This window comes from Dreissena polymorpha, chromosome 1 (assembly GCF_020536995.1).
Source record: "Dreissena polymorpha isolate Duluth1 chromosome 1, UMN_Dpol_1.0, whole genome shotgun sequence".
NCBI classification, from domain to species: Eukaryota; Metazoa; Mollusca; class Bivalvia; order Myida; family Dreissenidae; genus Dreissena; species Dreissena polymorpha.
Window position 1 is genome coordinate 22,541,571 of NC_068355.1, and position 10,331 is coordinate 22,551,901.

At 39.9% G+C, this 10,331-nt stretch overlaps 1 long non-coding RNA gene across 2 annotated transcripts in view; it reads left to right on the forward strand.

Annotated features, from left to right (window-relative positions):
• Positions 1-9,767, forward strand: part of LOC127874152 (uncharacterized) — a 10,872-nt gene extending 1,105 nt beyond the window's left edge. For both annotated transcript variants that reach the window (XR_008046660.1, XR_008046667.1), the window contains exons 2-5: positions 5,325-5,913; positions 7,418-7,505; positions 7,711-7,903; positions 8,744-9,767. This is a non-coding gene — a long non-coding RNA (uncharacterized LOC127874152). The remainder of the gene's footprint in view (positions 1-5,324; positions 5,914-7,417; positions 7,506-7,710; positions 7,904-8,743) is intronic.
• Positions 9,768-10,331: the final 564 nt, after the last annotated feature.

Below are 10,331 nucleotides of genomic sequence, written 5' to 3' on the forward strand. Positions count from 1 at the left end.
GAAGTGAAACGCATATTATTTCAGTGGCTACTTTATTATCATTCAACGATAGAAGCGAGCAATGCCTAACAACTAACTAACACTGATCAGAGGTCAACATGCAGTTATGAAGAACATGGGGCGGAGCGTTGCTACGCTTCATTTACAAGTAGGCGTGGCGTAGCGGCATTATCTAAATACACAACAATTCTCCCCTTTTAATTTCATTGATCATACATGTACATAAAAATGAACATACAAACACATGCGTTTACATGTCAATATCAATGTACACAATTCTAACAATTATAATGAATAATCAATAAAACCTTGAACATTTCAAGTTCATGACCTCTTAACTAAGCATGACCTTTTATTCATTATAGCATGCAATCAAAGAACATTAGTGAGCGTTCGAATTCGACACAGGTTGTACAAACAACTGAGGATCTGTCTTTCTCTCCTGCCAACTAAAGTTAATGTCTGTATGCCACTATAAAACGTAATTGGCCTAACATTAAACCATCAGTGTCATTAGTACTGCAGGCGTTCGGGCGGTCTTCTATTGCGTAATGGATAGCGTCTTTCTGGCAATCGTAAATCCGTATCATTACAACGATTATCCCGGGACTCATTTATTTCCATCGAATTCGGTGCCGGCTGAAGTTCACTGACATTTGTGTTCGCGGCATTTAACGTAGTTTCTAAGGGTGTGAAAACAGGTACATTTATACCAGAATACTTCTGCATTTCCGACGCGCGAAGCTGATCAACATGGCGTTTCCATGTCATATTATTCCCGATATCTACTTTGTATAGAAGTGGACCATCTCGAGAAACTATTGACCCAGGGATCCATTTTTCCCTTGAAGTAGGTCTGAAATCTCGCGCTAAGACACGTTGGCCTAATTCGAATTCGCGAACTTTTCTATTGTCAGCCATTGACAATTGCATTTGACCATTAGTGACTCGTGTCTGTGTGTCGGGTATCATCAAATCAAGTTTACTGCGCAAATTCCGACCGAAAAACAGTTTTGCAGGAGTTTCCCCCGTCGTACAATGTGGCGTATTACGATATGCCAACAAGACAGAGTTGATCTTCAAATTGAAATCGGTGTTTTCATGCATTAAAGCGCGCATTGCAGATTTGAAAGAGCCATTGAACCTTTCCACAAGACCATTTGTGGACGGTTTTGCTACCGCAGTTCTTATATGACATATCCCGTTTCTCTTCATAAACAGAGAAAATTCTTCAGATGTAAATTGACAACCATTGTCTGATACTAATTGCTTGGGCAAGCCGTATCTTGCGAATATTGTACGCAATTCTTCAATTGTTCTTTCAGAAATTATCGATTTCATTTCGATGACTTCTGGCCATTTCGAATGAGCATCTACGCTAACCAAAAACATGCGTCCAAGAAATGGACCTATGAAATGTACATGTATTCGCTCCCAACTTGACGTAGGCCATTCCCACGGGTGTAACTGAACTTTCGCGGGCGATTTCTGTTGCATTTGACACGGTTCGCATCTTTTAACCATGTGTTCGATGTCAGTGTCAATGCCAGGCCACCAGACGTAACTACGCGCTAGTGCCTTCATTTTAACGATACCTGGATGGCTGATGTGCAATAAATCCAGCACACGTTCGCGCATCTTAATGGGAATTATCACCCTAATGCCCCACATAAAGCATCCGTGGTGAATTGTCAATTCATTTCGTCGCGCGTAATAGCCTTTCAAAAGAGGGTCATTATCATTGGTATTCCAACCTTGTTGTACTTTCCTAAATACACGTGACATAACGCGCTCCCGCCTAGTTTCACGGCTGATTTCCGCGCTCGTGACCGGAATTTGTTCTAACTGAGAAGTGTAGAACACATCTTCAACTGAAATTTCTTTACCCTTTTTCCTTTGACGGCGCGGGTAAACGCGACAATCCGTCCACATTAGTATGCATTTTAGTACTTTTGTACTGTATATCGTAATCGAATCCAGAGAGAAATATAGCATATCTCTGAACGCGCGCGGCAGTCGTTGCCGGAATGCTTTTGCTCGGGCTGAATATTGAAGTGAGGGGTTGGCAATCAGTAACCAATGTGAATTTTCTACCATAGAGATATGGGTAATACTTTTGTACTGCCCAATAAATTGCCAATGCTTCCCTATCGATTTGAGCATATTTCATTTCAGTTTTGGTAAGTGACCTTGATGCGAACGCGATCGGCTTTTCTGAGCCATCTGGCATAACGTGTGACAATATACCGGAAATACCGAACGGTGAGGCATCCGACGCGAGCCTAACCGGAAGTTCCGGGTTGTAGTGTGTAAGAACAGGTTCCGTAATGAGAAGTGTTTTCGACTTTTCGAACGCGCTCTGGCATTCTTTTGACCAGACGAATTTTCGATTTTTCTCGAGCAACGCGTTCATGGGCTTTGTTACGGTCGCGAGATCTGGCAGAAAACGGTGGTAATAATTGAGTACCCCGAGATATGCCCTAAGTGATGTAACATCACATGGAGGTGGTGTATTCAATACCGCCTCTACTTTATCCTGACACTTCCATAAACCTTGTTCGTCAATTTCATGACCACAGAATGTAATCCTTGGCACGAAAAACTCACACTTGTCCTTATTTACTTTAATTCCATATTGCTGTAACCTACACAACACCTTTTGTAAGTTATCCAAATGCACATTATCACTTTCACCAGTAATCACCATATCATCCAGCATGCACTGCACCCCAGGGATTCCTTGAAGAATTTGGTCCATTGTGCGTTGCCATATAGCTGGAGCAGAAGAAACCCCATATAGCATCCGGTTGTAACGGTACAATCCTCGGTGGGTGTTGATCGTTAGCAACTCCTTGGTTTCGTCCTCGCATTCTAGTTGTAGGTACGCTTGTCGTATATCAAGCTTGCTGTATTTTCGCCCATTTGACAGATTGGCGAAAATGTCCTCGATTCTTGGGAGAGGATATCTATCAACCTTGATTGATTGATTTACGATAACCTTAAAATCACCGCATATTCTCACATCGCCGTTTCCTTTTACGACAGGAACGATCGGTGTCGCCCATTCACTGGTGTCCACTTTCGAGATGATTCCTTGACTCTCGAGACTGTCCAGTTCTTTCTCTATTTTTGGCTTAATAGAGTACGGTACCGGCCTAGCCTTTATAAATTTAGGCAGAGCATTTTCATTTAGGGTGAGCCTTGCCTTAATGCCCTTCACCTGTCCTATACCGTCACTAAACACGTCTTTATGTTTGTCAAGTATAGAATTTAGACGTACCTTCAGGCCTTCCGTTGTCACAGAGTTCACGTTAAAAAGTGTGTTCCAGTCCAGTTTGATGTGACTCAGCCAGTCCCTTCCGAACAGTGCAGGCCCATCACCTTTTACGACGCAAAGTCGCATTGTTCGCGATTATAACTGACATGCACCATTACTGTCCCTTGTTGCTCTATGACATCGCCTGAATATGTCTTCAGTATGGAAAAAGCAGGATCGAGCTTCATATTTCCGAATCGTTTTCGGAAATCCTTGTTTGATATGAGGGTAACTGCTGATCCTGTATCAAGCTCCATGGGTACCTCGACATCGTTAATCTTCGGCTTAACGATGCATTTCCCGTTGTCTCCTTTGTTCACAGTGTTGATCACTGAAACGTTTTCCTCCATACACTGCACCGACTTAAGCTTCCTACATATAGCCTTTATATGTCCCTTTGCTTTACAGTGATGACAAACTGCATCTTTCAGTCTGCATTTATCGGAAGGGTGGTTAGTTTTCCCACAATGGATGCACTTGGTGCTCTCTTTGGCATGTTTGTGATGCTTCCATTTCTTGGGTTTTGTTGAATGTCCAACTCGATTGACAGGCACATCGGCGGCTGCCGATAACTGTAACTCGGCGGCGTCCTTATGTGCAGCTTCCATGGCAAGCGCTATTTCTATGGCATTTTGCAGTGTCAAATCAGCGATTGACAATAATCTTCGCTGTGTTCCTGCATCTTTAAGTCCACAAACGAACCTGTCCCTTAAAGAATCGTTCAAGTTCGATCCGAATTCACAGAATTCTGCCAACTTCCGAAGTGAAGTTACGTAACAACTCACACTTTCGCCCACTGCTTGTTTCCTCTTGTGAAATCGGAATCGTTCCGCGATTATTAACGGTTTCGGGCACAAATGAGTTTGTAAAAGCTGACAAAGTTCCTCATACGATTTATCGGACGGCTTTGCTGGTACGGTAAGGTTCCTTAACAACCCGTACGTCTTTTCACCGAGGAGTGTTAAAAGTCCTGCCACTTTTCATTCATTATCGACGTCATTGACCATAAAGTACTGTTCAAGTCGTTCCTGGTAGGAAGTCCATGTTTCGACATTGCTGTCATAAGCGTTAATGTTCCCAATCAGGCCCGTTGCCATTTTGTGTTTATATCCAGAATTTCACGCACAATCTTATTAAACGGATAAAATTCTCGAAATATAATCCACAAAGTTTTATCCTCGTCGCCAGTTTGTTGTGTTTCGGTAAACAAACGAAGTGAAACGCATATAATTTCAGTGGCTACTTTATTATCATTCAACGATAGAAGCGATCAATGCCTAACAACTAACTAACACAGATCAGAGGTCAACATGCAGTTATGAAGAACATGGGGCGGAGCGTTGCTACGCTTCATTTACAAGTAGGCGTGGCGTAGTGGCATTATCTAAATACACAACACACATTCCACAAATTCTTAGAATGGTTTTATATGTTGCGGAAAATATCAAACAACGTTCACCCTTTGAAGAAGGGCATATCTGCTATCTTAACGCATTTGATGATAAGACCCTCCGGCACGAATGTCGGAACTACGAGTGCAATATGAGAAACAATAACGAATTAACAATAAGATGCATATAGCCTTGCCACAACTATGGATATATAGCAATAACAATTGTACTATAACTGCGACAGATGTTATTTTAATATCGTCGTCACATGATCTACGAAGGCGACATATGTCGACTGATTCTATATGACCCACATTTATTATATCACATGGGTCAGGCACGCCTCTTTGAAAATTAAAAATAATGTCAACATGTTTGAAATGGCAGCACGGTATATTAATAGCATATATTGTTAATTATTTAGTGTTATATTGCCAATGATAATATAATAAAACTAAATATTTTTGTAAACTAATTGTTTTCAAAGCGCAATGTCATGGACAATTTACTCTATTACTATATTTTGCTGTGTTCACTTAAATTGAATAAAATTATATTTATCCGCATTCTTCAAATACATTGTTGGAATGCTACTATAAGCGTTCCTTATCTTTCAGACATCTACAATTTTCTCAAGATATAATGCAACGACATTCAAGAACACGAAAGTAAAGACTACTTATTTGCGAGTAACTTCATTGTCTGAGGTTACAAAAGTGTCAAAAGCAAGTAACTCCAGAGTGGAGAAAAGCACAAACAGGTTGAATGTTGAAGTACAAAGAGTGTCCTCTTTTACGACAGTAAAACGTCCAGTTATTAAGAAGAGAAATGAAGATAAAGGTTTCAAACTATTTTCCGGACCAAGTAAACCAAAACATAATGGATTGACTTTAGACGTTTTGCAATAATTGACGCCATTTAAAAATGGCGTCGATTTAGTAACGCAAGAGTCACGTGATCTGTTGCTGAACTGCATAAAACTACACCCAAGTGTTCACGAAGTATTTTTTCCGGAAGTGACGAAAGATCCCCGAATAACCGACGAAGATTTACGGGGATTTCCGATTCACAGCCTGGCGGTTGCAGTCATTTGCGAGGCCATTTCAAAAGGAGATGATCCGTACAAGTTTTACTGTATGATCGAAAAGAATTACTTGGAAAGTGTGCTGACTGAACTGTATACTAGCGTACATTGGAAGAAATTGGGTAAATATTGCTTTATGCCATTGGTTATTAACAAAGAAGTATCTGCATATAAATATAAGAAGTGACCAAGCACTTAAAAATGACGTCATTCACAAACCTTAGGCCGGATATCGTTGACCCTCAATTTCATTTTGAGTCTAAAGAAAAATTTAATTAAAAAGTAAAACATAACTATAATATTTAACTTTATTTTGCACTGATTTGATCATTGAATATTTATTAAGTTCTCTATATTATAGCTTGTGTAATTCGCAAAAAACACAGGAGAACGATAAACCGATTTAATTTTAATATACAGTCAAACCTGAATTCAGCGGTCAGTCAAGGGAAATGATCAAAGTGACCGTTGTCCACAGGTGACCGTTGAATTCGGATCACAATTTTAAGAAGGTTGGTCAGTTGGTAGTATTACTACGTCGTTACCCCACCCAGTCGTTTGCATACAGTGTAAAACAAATGCACATTGCATTAACAAAGCATAATAACAGCATTAACTTACGCGTGTACATTGAATAATAGAGAATAATATCTTTAAGATTGATTTTATTTCATAATGTTAAATTAAACAATGACTTTATCAACGCTGGTATAATTGTTTTCTCATGCATCTCATTCATTCAGTAAATAAAGCTTGTCACGTTCCGTTGACGTAACGTCCGTAAAAGTCTAAAAAGCGGATTCGGTGTCATAAACCGATAGTACGGTGTAATTGTACCGTTCTAATTCAAAGAAATAGCGGTCATTTAATTTAGCGATAATTACTTTCAACAAGTCATAAACTCTGATAAATTTTCTTTAGAAGATACACCCACAATTATCCCCGGAAAAAAAACTTCTCAACACAATAAATAGTTATGTGGTCGATTACCTTTCTATGTTCTGCTCCTGCCTCTGATTCACGCAGGGTAGTTATCGCTTACTGGCGCTAGATTGGTCATTGTGGGCGCGGGTACTACTTGCATGTAACCCGGGTACTCATAAGTATACTTACATATACACCGGGTACGGTAAATATACTCAATCGTACCCGGTCGATAATAGACTGTACCCGAGTTGTATTCCCGCCCGAAATCCGATGTCGTAAAACGCGCTACCAATTATCTTAAACAAACTTCTCTTTAAAAAAAACTGCATCAACATGCTTTTTGAGTATGAGTTTCGGTTATAAGGAGGCCATTTAACAGAAAATTGACAACAATGTGAATATAATTAAGTACAACAAAATAGCCCTGAACGACCTATTTAGCGTTAATTTTCCGGGGAACCTTTTAGTATATTTACCGTACCCGGGGTTCATGTAAGTATACTTAAGAATACCCGGGGAATATGTAAGTAGTGCCCGAGCCGACAATGACCAATCGAGCCTTACTGGCATCACTAAGTATTTTAGCATTGGAAAACCAGGTAATCGAGGAAAAGAGTGAGCTGAACGCCGTAATATTACTACTGTCGAAACCTCGAAAGTCCGACCGGACTTGTTATGTGTTATTGTTGTTTTCTCCAGTGTTCTCCATGTACTGCGCTCTGTACCCGTCCGTAGTGAGAGACGCACGGACGAACATCAGTTTGCAAGACTTCATTGACGATGATGGGTAAGCTTGTTCTCTGTCTTTTTAAATAATGTTTAATTATTTACATTCGTTGGCAAGAAATTTCGTGGTTAAACAAACTACAACTTTTTCATGGACACGAAATTTCGTGGATTTTTTATGTTGGAAAAGCAAGAAATATGCCTCGAATGTTTGCCGTGTTGTCGACCATGTGGGAATTTATAAAAAAACGAACGACTACTTTCAGGCCGGAGTGGGCGGAGCGTATTATTGAGCGCATGACGGAGCCCTCTTGGACGATGGGATGGGTGCAAAAATAGTCCGCGGTCATGTGACAGAGGAGGAATACAACACGGCGATGAACACACTGTTCGTGAAATTGCACATGTTGGACCCGCAGTCTGTCATTCCGACCTTTCATCTGCTGAATCACATCCGAGGTACGTGCTGGAAATAATTACATATAAACATTTGTAGGTATTGTACTTATTTGCATATCTATAGGTACATGTTGGCAACATATCTATAGATTCATAGTTGTGTTAATAACAATAATATGAGCCGCGCTCTGCGAAAATGGGGTTTATGTATGTGGGTCCCAGATAGGCCTGGGCAGTTCGCACAGGCTAACCAGGGGAGAAACTTCCGTTAAAACTTGATTTTTGCTAAGAAGAGACTTTTGTGAGGCAAAAAATGTCATAAAAGCGAAAAGTGTTGTCCCGGATAAGCCTGTACGGACTGTAAAGGCTAATCTGAGACGACACTTTACGCACATGCATTAAACCCCTTTTTCACAGAGCACGGCCCATATCCATAGATACGTGTTGGCATAAATCATTTATCAACATATACTCACATTCAAACATTGGTGCAAATAAAGTATAGAAACAAATAGACAGGTTTCCCGTTTGTTTGACGATGATAAATCATTTTCCGTATTCATTGGTTTTAACTATCGAATAACTTAATGGCGCTATGTGTTTGCGCTGTTCTAAAACATTCTCCTTTTTGTATCGAGTTATTAATACATTGTTTGATTGATGGCTTGTTACGTTGCTTTTGGCCATAATATGGTACATGTATATAATAAATATAATAGTTTATGATTGTGACATCGGGACTGTCGCACAACCCACTCATGAGACACAACCCACCGAAACATGCAATAGCTTACTGATCAAATAAACTTAATTTAGTAATACACATTTCGCAAGGTGTATAAAGTGACTTAATAAAATAACGTATATTCTGTAAGCAAAGAGTTTGTGTCTTCATTTCAGCTCTCCCGGAATGCAACCTAGAGCTGGCCACCCGGGACTACCTCGGAGGAATGCAACCTAGAGCTGGCCACCCGGGACTACCTCGGAGAAATGCAACCTAGAGCTGGCCACCCGGGACTACCTCGGAGGCCCACTGGACGCTGCGGCACTCAGCGCGCATGCGCGGACGGCCGTAACAACGGAGACCATGCCTAGCAACGGCGCCTCGCGCATGAGCCTCGACAAAATCGAAGTTTTTTACAGCATTGACGTCGAGGAGTTTATAATGACGGAAGCACGTAACGTCGGCGTATGGAACGGGCGACGTCCCGACAATAAAAGAACTAGTGACCTCCTGGATTGATGCAGCGTCATGTAATCTCGTGATCACATTCGGCGGTTTCCGGCTCTCGTCGAAAAAATGCGCTTGCATCCAGATGTCGCATCCGGAAAAAGCTCGCATACCCTATGGACTAAGCATCAATTGTTCGTCTGTGACAACGAAATGAACAAACGCATGCGTTAGTTGTGCCGATGTTACAAATACGTTTCGTTGATTCGAATGTTCTATCTATTGACGTCGAGGTCTGGAGGAATTTATACAATTACACATGTGTTTAGATTTTGTGGGAGAAAATAGCCAGTGTGCTTCCGTATTGAATGTAATATTGTTCATTCGACTTATTTTGTACCAAAATCATCATGTGTGTCTTCTGTGAATGTTTTAATTGTTAAGCGTACATTTTTGGTGTGAACAAATGCGAATAATGCGGTATCGATGTATAAGTTATGCTATTCACACATTTTTGAATGTATGACAAGTATTGATAAAACAGTTCGTGTGTTATACGTAACGATTTAATATCATACATCAATGACAAGCGATATTTACACGTGTTCGCTTCAACGCTTGTTAATTATGGTAGATCTAATAAGTCACAGGCTTATCAGGGACGACATGTTCCGCCCAAACTGGATTCTCGCTAAGAAGAGACTTTCTTTAAACGAAAAATACCATAAAAGCGGAGACTGTCGTCCCTGATTTGCATGTTAACATGCATTAAACCCAGTTTTCCCAAAACGCTGCTCTTATTATTCTTTTTATCGCATAATGTTCAAAGTTGTGCCTTTGTTATTATTATTAATGGTTGCTAAATATGTTAATATTTGAATATATAATTTAATATGTTGTATATGTAAATATATTTGTATATATGTAACATAAAATAACATGTAAATATGTTTGAATATGTTATATGTAATACAAAAAGTTGTTGCGATGAATTCATATTTTATTTACGTTTAAAATTAAAATAACACAATCTAATATTTATATAAAATAAACAAAACTGAATTGGTACAAAAGCGTGTTCTTGTTTTTATTCCAAATCGCACGAAACAGCGTCTACGTTGCATGTTATGATGACCTGAAGTCTATCTTAAGTTGTGTAAACTATTTCAAAATATTCAAAGCTGCAGCCTAATAATGGATACTTATACATTTAATTAAAACCATCGATTTAGTCAAGACAAAGTATAAGGGTATGCTGGATTCGCAATATTCGTGTGTGTTTATGTCTGTTTTACTTCCTGTCCTTGCCCGTCCGTC